This window comes from Atta cephalotes (genome assembly GCF_000143395.1).
Source record: "Atta cephalotes unplaced genomic scaffold scaffold00016, whole genome shotgun sequence".
NCBI lineage: Eukaryota > Metazoa > Arthropoda > Insecta > Hymenoptera > Formicidae > Atta > Atta cephalotes.
The window spans coordinates 5,056,681-5,070,973 of record NW_012130080.1 but is presented as its reverse complement, the minus strand read 5'-3'; positions in this window follow the sequence as shown (position 1 = coordinate 5,070,973).

Genomic DNA, 14,293 nt, shown 5'->3' with positions numbered 1-14,293 from the left:
ATAAATAAAAACATTCAATTTTCTATGATCAAAGGATATATTTTTGTTAATTATTGTAAGAATTCCTTGTTGGAAAGTCACAATTGCAGCTTAACAAGGCTTGACGATGATAAAATTTGCGAAAGATATAATAAAATGTACGATGAAATGTGTAATATATAATAAAGTTCTTGATATGAATCAATGATAAAATTTCTCGCAGCTTCGATGCAACGCATCATGACCTATTTTACTTAATCCTTCCATTCACGTACGTGTGGAATATGTGCAAAAGTCGCTCGCGATATAGCTTTTTGTAAAAGAAGCTCTTCTTTAACAGATTTACTGACGGAAATTCACGATAAATGCGGAACTTCGTCTGGGCGAAAATGTGGCTGCTGTTGTAGCAGCTTCGATGGAAATCTCTCAACGAATTTTCTTTTGCATCTCTCTTAAAATCGCGTTTCGTGGTCACAATTTTCGTATTTTAAAAATATAACAAAAGATAAAAATCCTCTTTTTCTTTCTCTCAGTGAAACCACAGTACTTTTCAATATCAGCAACATCTTTTCATTGAAATATATTATAAAATTAGCTGGGTTGAACGCGCAGAATAATCTATTTTGAAATTTTAAAAGTATTCAAACAAAATATGCTCCTGGAGTGTATAACTCTTTTACTTACAAAAAGTTTTTTAATATCAGCCAGAATATATAAAACTTCATTTTTTTGTGTTTTTAACTAATTATATTATTTTAATAAATAAATTTAGAAATAACAAAATATATATTATTTAAGCATTTATAAAATGCTTAAATAAAATCAATAAAATATGTAAAAAGCATGTATTATTTAATAAAATATAACGCTTTCTTAGAAAAATAACAGAAATTAATTTTATTAAAGTGCAAAACATTTCTGTTTCATTATTTATCTAATAAAAAGCATTTATAAGCAATTAAATGTAAATAAATATTTCTATATAGTTTACTATTGAAAGAATTTAAAACTTGAAATAGATAAAGAAAAGATTTCTCTATATTTTTATAGAAATACGCTGTAATTTGCGCGTAAACGACTGCAAATTTTCAGAATTAATAAGAGAAATAATAAAAAAAAATTCAAGTGCCACGCCGGCGAGAGGAATAAGGAAATAAGAGTCACTAAATATTTATAGAATACTCTACTAACGCAAGACGATTCGACACGATACGCGATGTACTTACAAAAAGGTGGTTGCATAAATAAGTAGGCGTCTAAGAAGTCAATGTAACGCCCGACGATGCGCAAACAAATACGCGGATGAGTTGCAACAAGAAATAACATCTTCGTCCCTTCGAGTAGTCGCGAAATGAACATGATCTATCATTACGGTGCATAATGACATGGACAGCGCGCGCTCCGGTAGAATAAACACGGAATTTAATATTACTATGCTACTGCGATACGTGCATGCAACATTAACGATATGAAATTTTTGCACAGCACAGCGGAATTTCCGCGCATACGTAACACCGTATGCAAATTACCACGTGGAAATTCTGTTACGTTCGCGATCGGCGTATCTTGATCTCGTTCGACTGAATAAAAAAAATTACAAGCACGTACAAAAAGACATCAAAGCGCTGAGCAGTACCGTCATTAACCCACACGAACTGAATTACATGTTAACGGCATCGTGGAAAATACGTTATCACATCATTAACATCGATCGATATTTAAATTTTTACCGTATAATAAAAATGGTATATATGCCATAAGTAAATATTATCGAGTAAATTGTATCTTAGAACATGTAATATATAAAAGGCATCTTTTTTTTAAATTTAAGTGTAAAAAATGATTTAATGATCTCCTTTCTTTATAAGTTAAACATCATTCTTCTTACATCACGTTATCTTGCAAAAAAACATAAAATAATTTATTGCAGAAAATATGTACAATATATTGTGCTTTAAAAGCAATCCTCCAATATGGAATATCCTATAGTGACTGTAGCATCCATAAAGTATATTATGATTAAGTATGACAGTATACCGGTATAAAAGAAAAATTACCTCCGGTTAATGCAAGTAAGCAAGAGAAAAAGAGAAAGCAAGGAAGAAACAATCAAATTTACAAAGACGGTTGAAGGAAGACAGAGTGAAGAATACGATAAAGTATGGTCGCCATTAAATATTTATAAAATGATTGCGGGTTATAAAAGCAAAACGGGGGAGTCGTCTTCGTGTATCTCATAACTGGCTCACGCGTAAAACTATGATTTCCATTTAATATCTCCATGAATACACTGTCTCTAGTGCGCATCATGAAAGGTAACCACGCAGAAAGAAGAGTGCTCTTGCGAATTCGCCGACTTTTATATGCATCCTCGGATATGCGTTACCTGCGGATACACGCGTACGTAGATCATGCAACGCGCTATTGCATTATTTCGACATGGTAAAACCAGCGCTACATTTAGACTCTCGAAACGGAAATACACTCGTAAAAGCCGGACGAACTGCAAAAAAAAGTGACACTGAATGGAAACGGAAATCTGCCCTTGTAAACTGTATCGCAATTTCCGATTCGCGGGATAAGTAAAATTCGATATATATGCATACGATATATATGCAACTGTATAAAATATGCGAAAAGATTTGGTATAAATTGCGCATGTTATTTTCGACACAATACAAGTATAAAAATAATGGAAATATGATCAACGCATTGATACTGTATGTAATTACTGCAAATTGTTCAAATAAATAAAAGATAAATACAAAAAGAATAAAAGAGAGGCCTTTAGGAGATTATCAGAAACTTCATATAAAATATCGGGAAATTTACATATAACGTTTTTGTAATAAACAGTATTAATTTTATATTATTTGATGTAATGCTACAGAAATACGAAAAACAACCTTGTTCAAAAAATATCTTCTAAGAACCGAAGTAAGAAAAGATGAAATGATAAAATTCAATCAAAAATCTACAAACTTGATGAGGTAGTGAATCTACAAATAGTAGGATAATTTTAAAAAATAGAATGTAGTCAAAAGACAGGAAATAAAAGAGGTGAAATACGATGATCAGTCTAGCATAAATAATATAAATAATATAAACGAAATTATGAGATGTGAAATCTGGGATTAGCAGCACGTTTCATCTTCGCAGTCAATATCAACAATACTTCGTATTTTCGATTTTGGCAGATTTGTTCGAACTATTCTTTTTTTTTTAGTTGCCAGTCATTAATTGTCTGCAAAATATGATCGGTCTACTTGTGCCAGGGACAGGCGGCTTACCATAAAAAAACGTCACTCACGATCGGTTTATGATCGACGCGGGAGAGCTCGCAACGAATATTGAGGATTTTTATTTATCGTTTATCTTGACAGCTTAATAATACGCATTTCATTCATGCGATGCCGATGAGTATTATACAGAACGGCTTTCGACGTAAAATAATTATATCCTGTCGTTTGCGATTCCAATTCGTAATTAGTTAATTGCATCGTGCAGCATGCTCTGTGGTACATTAAAATTATCACAAGCACAAAGTTGTTAATTGTATCTCATTATCTCGCAAGCAATATAGCAAATATGAATGTACATACATCAGTCATGTGTATAATTTAATATGTAATATCTAAAAATCAAAATACAAAGTCTGTACAGTTTTTCAATTGTAATATAATTTTTTTCTCTTCTCTTCAAGAGCAAGATCTTTCAGGTTCATTAACTCATATTACTCTCGTTCGAACGAAATATCTATCGAGACAATTGGTAACAGAATCACGGTGTGGTATCGATTGAAACAAGAAGGGAGGACGCGGTACTACGGTCTGTAATAAAAGTAATTTCCATGGAATTTCGTAGAATGGTCCGCATAGAAAAGAATTGTGTAATTCAAGTCCCGCTGCTCCATGCCCTTCTGTGCATAATATTCCAAGAGAAGGAAAAATGCCGCGCCCTGGGAAATCCTGCATCTCGTGGAGAAGAGTGAGTTTTCGACTTCGGTTATTTTATTTTTTTCAACCGTCGGCAATATGCATTTCTATTGTATTAAGCGTTGTACGTAAAAAGATAATACGTCATACTGATATTATGTTGACTGCATTTACAAAAAGAAATTTTATTTCATATACTTTCTATCATAAGAATAATTGTTTTTACGATTTATTTATAGAAAATATTTAATAATACAATAAATATATAGAATGTAATGACTGTGTCATTGCACTCTATTATATTTTCCAACTTTTGTTTAAATATTCTTTTGTAAAATCAATCATTATTATTAATTCGTTAAGCTTTGAAATATTTATATGTACATCACAAAAATTATAGATTTTTAGATAAATTTTCTGTAAAGATCAAAAGAAATTCAGGGGATTTTTGTGAAATTTTTTTAAGAGATTCACCTACAAGCATCTGGCGACGTTGCAGTCCTGAGTTTTTTTTTTTTTTTTGATGGCGACAGTACGGACGAGGAGGACATTTGTTTTCGCGTTAGAGCCGATGGAAAATTGTCGTGGTCATGACGCCGTGAAAAATACGGGTGAATATCTCGCTCACGTCTTCTCGTCTTCCACGAGCTGCTCGTCGCCACCTTTTTATAGCTTGTCAAGTGTAAATCCCCGATGCCTCCTCACGACGACGCGATGAATGGGAATAGTGTTTAACGCCAAGACGGAAAATTCTGTCCCAAGAAACCACTGTGTGACACTCGTGTCATTCTCGCACTTATTTTCTTAGCATCGTCGTAGAATAAGATGAATGCCTAATGCGATGATGTCTCTGCTACTGCATGAGTAAAGATCAGTCTTGTCTATTCATGAGCCTTTTTATTTTGATTCCTGAGAACGATTCTGCAAATCTAGAATGCAATCGAAAGCGACGGCTAATTTCCTATTAGCGATATTTATGTTACAGATAAATCTAATGTAATCCAACAAATTGTCAATTTATACAAAAAGAACGGATTTTTAAAGTATCTAAAAATTCAGCTAGATATAAAAATAAGACCCTCAAAATAATTACATAACGCTTGAGCATCGATAACAGTGCTCAAAAAGTTTTCACATTCTAATAACTAATTTAAACGTCTTGCGTAGTTATTTTAATAGTCCAAATAAAATTATTTTCCGATCTATATCTAGTTAAATTTTAAGATAAAATTCTTCAACAAAATTGTTCTTTCTTTATCCACGTATAATTTCGAAACTGTATTTATTAATTAATAGAATGATATTTTAAACAATCTAAATAAAAAGAAGACACTTCTAATGACAGGAAAGAAATTTGACTGTTACCTATAATATACCTATTTTTTACGTTATATTAAATAAATATGAATGTTGCATCTCTCACTAATACTCTTTTAATCCAATAAACTGCGTTTATCTTGTATTCAATATTGTTTGCTGGCGTTATTTGCTTAATTTCGTGGATTTCCGCGAGCCCACATCGATCAAACGGTCGTCGCGTCGACAGTGAATAATGAAAACACGCTTGGAAAAAAATGCAAACGATAAAACCGTGTAAACCCACCGTCCTTGTTTCCCCCGGTCGACTGGTGTATTCCTCCGCATACGCGTTTACTCTAACACGCTCTTTAATTTGCCCGGCGTTTAGCTCGCCGTTGGGAAAACAGTTGTTTCAATTTATACGGCCGGCGCGGCGATACGGCACCTACGACGCTCGTCCGCATTGCGGCGCGCGCGCGGTTGGCGCAAAATGGAAGCAATTGAATCCCTTTAAATCGCTTTAATTGTACATATCTGTCGTTACGACGCAAACGGAAATAACGACAGCGCGCGACATCGTAGAATACATACGCGATGAAATTGCGAGAACGCCTACGCTTGCAAATCATTAAATTTTTCGGTTCGTGCGAAAAGTGCGATGATTACGCCGAATTACATAAATTCGTATAATTGAAAAAAGGATCAATATCGAACTCATCGACTAAATGTTAATTTCAACACAGAGAATGATTTTACTGAAGTATCTAATTTAGCTAGCTGCTAAATTATATGGATCTGAAAATAATTTTATTAAAAATCAAAACCATCAAAATAATTACGTAGAACGCTTAAACGTTGATAATAATATTAAAAATGTTAACATTCTAGCAATCAGTTTAAATGTCCTGTACATAATTATTTTAATAATTCAAATAAAATTTAAAATTAAATAATTTTAGACTCTTTAAATTTAAAGTTAATTACAATAATACGAGCATATAGAGTGAAATAAAATTTTAAAAAGTCAAATAAAATTATTTTTAAATTTGTATCTACCTAAATTTTTAGAGATATTTCAATAAAATCATTTTTTCTGTGAATGAATGATACCATGAAACTTATATTTATTAGGTTGGCAAGAAAGTAATTGCGTTTTTTTAAAAGGCATCTATCAGTAAAAACCGCAATTACTTTCTTATCAACCAATATAAATATATCATGATAGAGTAAAATTTCAGCTTTAAGAATCTCTTTTTTAAATTGCGATACGACAATTTTTAACGGAGCGAAGTTAAAGTCAAAATGTTCCTTTTATTTAATCCGCGATAACTCAGTAACCAAAAATCGTAGGAATATTTTAAAAAAACGATTTTATAGGGAAAGTATCAAGCTTTCACGATAGATAGTCGAAAATTTTCTCAATTTTTTCTTTATTTTGGACACGTTACAAACTCACAAAGTGAGAAGAAAATTTTCCGTCGTTTTCAGCTCGTAATTTTTGGTATGTAAAAATTATAAACTTAAAAAATGTGAAAAGCTTTTAAAAATAGAGATTTCAAACTTTAAAATCCTTTTTTTAAATTTAAATTTCATTCATTATTGACGAAGATATTGTATATACAACTTTGAGTTAAAAAAACGCAATTACTTTCTTGCCAACCCAATAAATTAGTAGCGTTTTTCCAGTGGAAAATAAATGAGATTCAATGCTTCCAGCTTTACTTATAAATCAAGCAACACAAATGAAATCTTGGTTGAATTTGATCCAACTGATAAATATAAATACACTATTTTCTATTTTGAGTATTATATTAAAAATAATAAAAAATATGAGGATTTGATAGACCGCGTGGTACACCTGCGTTAAAATTATGATCATACAACACGCATGAAAAATGAGATCGCGCAGAGAAGAGGCAGCGGCACTCGCTTATCTGCACAGCGATAAATGGCACAGGAGGCGATCTCGTTACCAGTTTTCCAGTTATCCTGGCGTATCCGGAGTGGTCTGTTCTTTACGAGTCACTTCAGAAGTCTCGATAGCGTAGCGCGGCACGGCACGGTGCGGCGCTTCGAAGATGAGGCGAATACCATAATTTTCGGTCCGTTGCTCGTGCCTGCCCGCTACGGTTTACGACCATAAAATTCCGATTTGGTCTCCTCTTCAGATCGCTTTCGTCTCTTCCTTTTCATCCCTCTCATGCAACTGTACACGTAATTGAAAACGAATTGCCCGCGACCGGTTAATTTAACCGTTTTTCCTTCCTTTTCGCCTCGTTGTGCTTTACCGCGTTTTATTGTTCTCTCGTGATTCCTCGTTACTCGGTATAGTATTACCGGTTACAGCCGTCGCGACCAACTACGATTTTTTCGAAGTTGAGCTTGTTCCGCTTCCGCAACGCGGCGTTTCGCCAATATCGACGATGACATATTTGTTTGTTTTGTTAATATATACAGATATATATATATATATATTATTTTTTTTTTTTTCATGAACATCATACATGCCTTATTTTTATGCGATATTAATTATTTATGAAGATTCAATTAACTGAAGTATTCATTATATAAAATATCTAAACATACAGAAGGTACATTTTATTCATTATACTATTCATATTTTTATTCACTACTCATATAAATACTCTGTATAAATACTCTGTATAAATTTATTATTTTATATGTATAATTTCCATATTATTCGTTATGAATGTTTCATGTATTCAGATTTTTTTTAATATTATGATTTATAATAATTAAGATTTTTATAACGATACTAATATTTAAACGATATGATACAAAATTCCATTGCTTTTGTTTAAAATTTAGATTAAACATACATGAATAAAAAGTTTTCTTAGATAAAATATTATTCTGTCGATAAATGAATAACAATATAAACAATATAAACATAATATAAGTATAAATATAATCAAATTTCACACAGGAGAAGTCAAAATTAAGGTGAACTTCTTGTCTCGCGAAGGAGATAATACCTACATTTCATTTTAAACCGATTTCATTTTAAACCGAACAAGTTACGTCTCAGTCACTGCACACAATTGTTATCGCTGCAATTCTCAAGCTGCAGTTACCATCAATTGTAATAGTCAGCACTTTCAGTAGCAGATCACCAAGATGCACCAAGGAGCATCTTCACGAAGGAATTCTCATGACTGCAGAATTTTATTATCAACGCAAATTGCTTTAAATCAATAATAGATTAATAATAAATAATTCAATGATTATTAGATTACTAAAATTATTAACAAAAAAAGAATAGTATTTAGGAAATATTATTTAGTCGATTGAAATAAACGAGTGATAAAATTAAAAACATGAATAACAATTTTGTTGAAGTATCTAAAAATTTAGGTGTATTCAGAATTGAAAATAATTTTATTGGATCATTAAAATAATTACATAAAAATTTCAAGCATAACGTACAAAAAATATTGACATTCTAATAACTAGCTCGAACGTTCTAGTTATTTTGATAATCCAACAAAGTTATTTTTAAATCTGTATCTTACTAAATTTTTAGATAACTTCAACAAAACAATCCTTTTCGTTTTGAATTGGAATCACAGCTAAAGAGTGTTAATATTTTGATACAATTGAATAGTCACATATAAAATTTACGAATTTACGTAAATTACATAAATAATTCCATCGTATTTTCTCTCGTAGATTTATAAACATATACAAAATTAACATAGTTGCGTATTCAGTCACCGCCAATTGTAATTGCTAATTAGAATTATAATTTACATTTGCAGCTCTAGAAATGTAAATTCGAAATTTTTTAAAAAAAAAGGAGAAGTAGAGATTATATGAGGATAGAATGTGAATGGAGAAACGAGACAAACGTGCGGAGATATCACTCTTCGCATATACGAAAATGTTATTCTGACAAATGCGCGTGTTTTTGAATGCAATCAAGTCGTTCGCACACGGTTCACGTTGGGTAAATATGATCCAAAGCTCGTTTGCGCGGCGGCGTAGTTGCAGTTTGCACAGCGTTGAGAGGAAATTTTTTTCCAATAATATCGATGCTCACCAACGGCGGAGCATTATCACGCTTAACTGAAAAATTTTTTTTATTTAATCTATCTTTCGCCCGAGATGCGATCGACTACCGTAAAGTATTTACGATACTTCATTTTAATAACACGCATACTCTCGAGTACTCTCTTATAAACATTCTGTAAAAACACAAGACTTGAGGTGCAAAACGAAAATGTTTGTTAATAATAATTAGAATTTCTAATTTAACATTTCGTTATTTTAGTACACTTTTTATTCGTATATTTATTGTAATCTTTGTTGTATATCTTCTTCACTTGAATGTTTTAAAATCTGTGCATTGTTATTCGTGGTAAAAAATTTAAACCTGTGCATTTTTATCTCTTTCTTGAAATAGATACTAATGCAACATGCAATTCAAATACAATATTGTAATATTTTCTTTAAAAAATTGTAATTCTTTTATCATATTTTGGTTACAGTTGCTATTTATAGCCACCGGTTTTGGTTATAACTGAAACGAAACGAGGATGAGGGAGTTGTACGAGAGGAATATACGTAGACGTGCAATCGTGAAGTGGGCTTGGAAAATTTATAAACCTTCCTCCTTCCGGAAGAGGATCCGGTGAACGTGACCACGTTGAGCAAGCTGCTGCTCCATTAGGATTAGACCGGCTATACCGGAAAAAGAAAGACGACGGAAGACACTAATACCAGCGAGGATTTAGACACATGCCGTGAGAAACTCCTTTCTCGCATTCCTTTCGTTCTATGGCAAGTACAGAATTTTCTACCAGAAGAACGATAAATTGATAAGGAATGCTTTAATACGACAGATTGTCTTTACAGTCTCTTTTAAATTACTTAACAAGCATTTTATCTTGAATCATTCTTTTGTTCAAACGCAATTACATCTTAATGACACTTGATAAAAAATTGTAATTATGTAAATATCTTGAAAGATGCAAAAATATTGACTATCAAATAAATATAAAAACAATGTATTAAAATATTTTTCTCATACATATAAATACTTATCAATATAATAAATGCACTATATAATCTCATTGCGTTTATAACACTATATTTGAATGCATGTTGCATTTGTATCTATCTAAAGAAAAATGTACAGGACTAAATTTTTTAGCACGCGAGTAATATATAGATTCTAAAACATTTAAGTAAAAAGGATGTACAACAAACGTTACAATGAATATTACGCGAATGGAAAAAACGGTAAGAGTAGAGGAAAAATGAACCCTCGGGTTCCACCTCATTTAAAATCCTAATTGGCTTGGCCGCAGAATTAGTAATCGTTAGCGAGGTTAACGCAGGGGAGGATTATAAATTACCAAGCACTAGCTCACGAATTATCGTCGGCACGCGAAATATCTCTACGATTTTTCGTCTGTTGGAATAATCGTGAATTTCATATTCATTCACATGTTTCTCATATTATCATAAATTAATATAAAATCATAGTTGTCATAAATTAAATCTCTTATCTTTTACGAAACTAATTAGCCCATTGTGATACTTAAAGGATTACTAAAATGTATTTGTAATGCATCTAATTAACAATATTTTTATTTAAATTCTAAGTAAAATTGCAACAATGACAATGGAGAAAATAACATGAATTTTCGAAGAAGAGAGAGAGAAAGAGAGAGAGAGATTTTTTTTCAATAAATCTACAGTATTTCCCGCCAATACATTTTTCGAGTGCATCGATCGGTCACATATGCTTCTACAGTATAAATTGACACGACGTAAAAATAGCATATCAAATACGTTTTATGTATTTTTAATGTTCACCGTGAAAGCTTCAAGTTAAAATGTATTCACGTACTTTTTCCTTTGCTAACTTGAGTATGAATCAATATTATATAAGAGACATTCCAATTCGGTTCAATCAAGCTCGCTTCATATTTTTGTAATATTACATAAAATATTCAGATAGTATTTTGGTACTGTTTCTGCAAAAGCAGAAAGTTAAAATTATCTTATTTATCTATACTTCAGTCACGTTAAATAATTATCAATTTGATTCTATTCGAAAAAAAAGACAATCAAGAAAATCTCTTTCAGTCAAGATCTCCGATTATCGTTTCCTCTCAAATAACAGTTAAGTGCTTTCACAGACATTCCCCTAGGATATTAATCGGTGATGGTAAATGCGTAACATTATTGCCCCGCAGAGATTCGAAAGCGGTGTTAAGCGAAGCTGTGTCACCGCCGCCTGGCGCAAACGTCGCAACGCGCCCCCGTTGTTAATGTCGATAACCGATACTAACGAGTTGTCTATAGCCAGCCCTCTGGCTCGCGCAACGCATTATAAATGGTTTCTCGTGACAGTCGACATTGAATAATGACAGTTGTTGTTTGGACGCAGGAAATCGAGCGGTGCTGCGGCGGCTGCTGCATCCGCGTTGCCGTAGCGCAACGCCAATGTTACTTTAATTTGACGGAGAAACGTAAGCACGTAGCACGACGTTGCGGGCACAGCCCTCCGTGTTCTCTCTTTCGAGGGAGGAAAGGGTGTCGTAAATATTGTCAGGATACGAGTTTCGAGCACTTTAAACTGAAAAGTAATAACTCGACCGAGACATGCAAATTTCGAACAATTTCCACGTATTTTACCGCGTCTTTATGTCTGGAAAAAATTACTTTTCACAAGACGCAACTTTCGGATTGGCAATAAAAAACTACTTTTACTGTAGTCAAGATTCATGTTATACAGATTCAAATTTCCTTGTAGAAGAATAACGTCTCAATACGTGTTAAATTTTTATTCATTGAAGGAAATTATTTCATTTGAATGAATTTATTTCTCTTATATTTGCTTAATCGATAAATTGCATATCGCAATTTTGGTTTTTGTTTTTCTAAAAAATAGCTTATGATGCAAGTTATGGATAACATCGAATTTGTTGTGAATGTGTTTAAAAGGACACGGCTTTACTAAAACGCTATTGTTTGATCTGTAAATGGCTTTTATTGATTCGCGTTTTTCTCTAGCGTTTACTTTGTCACTCACAAACAGGTCCATAAAGCGAAAATGGAAATCGTCACACATCAGAGCATTGTAACGCGTTGAGATAAAAAAAGTGGATCAGGCCATAATAGTATCGATGTAACGAAGTCACGCGTCTAAAAACTGGGAACTTGAAAGCTTCTACAAGCTTAACATTTATCGTATAATATCCATTACATTTAATATAAATGATTCCATAAAGATTAAATTACCAGATATTTATAAAAATTTACACATTTAACTTTAATACTTTATAAAATTATAACTCTGACATTTTCGTTAAATTTTGTAAGACATCAAATTTATCAAATATAATATTCTAATAAAAAAAAATTATCTAATGTAAAAATGATATTAAATTTCATTCAATTCTCCTTCATTAAATGTTTTATCAGACAGATATAAATTCTTTTAATAATTGTAAGATTCCCGTAAGATTCAGAAAACGGAGAAATTCGAACGTTCTTCCAGAAACTCTTTCGATTAGGAAAGTTGTAATTCTTTACACCTCGTACAAAATGGCAAACATTTCAAAGAAGTCACCAAAAATTGCCGTATTGATTCACATACGCACATTTCTCCGCTCTATGGATTTCGAATGAGGAAACGAACTGTTTTCCTATTTGAATCAGGTTGTAGAAATCTCGTTTCCGGCCTGTTTCCACAAATCTCAGGGGATAGTTTCTCGCGGGGTGAAAACTCGAGCGAAAAGGATCTTGTATCGATTGATGGAAAACCGAGTGTTTCTTTTCTTCATCCTTGAAATCTGCTACTTTTTCATTACAATATAAAAAGCAGTTTTGATATACTGCGCTAAACTAAAGTTGCGATTACATTCGTACAACTGTGCTATTATTTCTGACATTAACAACTTGTTAATTATTATGATTTATCCGTAACAATTAAATTGTACAATAATGAATTGTACAATAATATCAATTGTTGTAATTGTAATATTAAAATAAATATAATTCTTTGCAAAGTTTTCAAATAATATAATTGAGAATATTATTTTCCATAATAATATGAAGTAAATTATTAAAGAGACAATTAAATTTTTCTAGCTAAGAATCGAAGAACATTGCAGAACGACATTTAATTCAATATCGCAGAGAAATCAAGCATCAACAAATAACCGTGGTAATAAATAACCAATCTGTGCGATTTGATCAAAACTGATAAATTTAGCCGATTTGTATTGCTATTTTGATAGAAAGTGACATAGAGCTCTTCGTTAACAATTACAATGTATATTAACACGCACGTATGCATGCTCGTTAACGAATTTCATCTCTAATTGCGAGTCGTTTCGTTTGACATCCGTGCGCAACATCATTCCATAGCGCTGCATTCCAGAGTTGCAAATTGAAAAGCATTAATGTGGCGGTGAGCTTTTACGTGCAGAGTGTTTCGCAAACGTGCTTAATACGAAAATTTGCGACCGCGAAAATGGCACGCGGATTTTTTCGAATGAACTGCGAGAAATGAATAAATAGTTTCCTTTGAGAATCAAACGATAAAAAAAATATATATATATCTATATAAAACGCTAAATTTTTAATGCTCAGATAAAAATATTTATAATAAAATTATAATGTCCAGGACGTGAATTTTTAATTCTCTGATTTGCATGAGAAAATAATGTCCTAACCGATTTGCCATTTGAATAATGTATTCAGCACCTTACCCAGTTTCCAATAGGTATACAAACATATTATCATTAACTATTTGCGATTATGTCCCAAGTGCTTCGACGACGGACCATTAAATTACTCCAGCACATAGAAACATACATATACATATATACGGATATCGGTGAACAATATAATCGCGGATACATCCGATAGATGTTCCGTTCGTCGTCCAATTTTCAGAGAAGCGAGCGTTTACGTATAAGTGAACTCGCTGAGTAATGACGAGAACGTACTCAAGTTAGATTAGATGGAGTATAGCATCCCGAAGCGCGTGCAGGAGGAACAGGAGAGAGAGAGAGAGAGAGAGAGAGAGAGAGAGAGAGAGA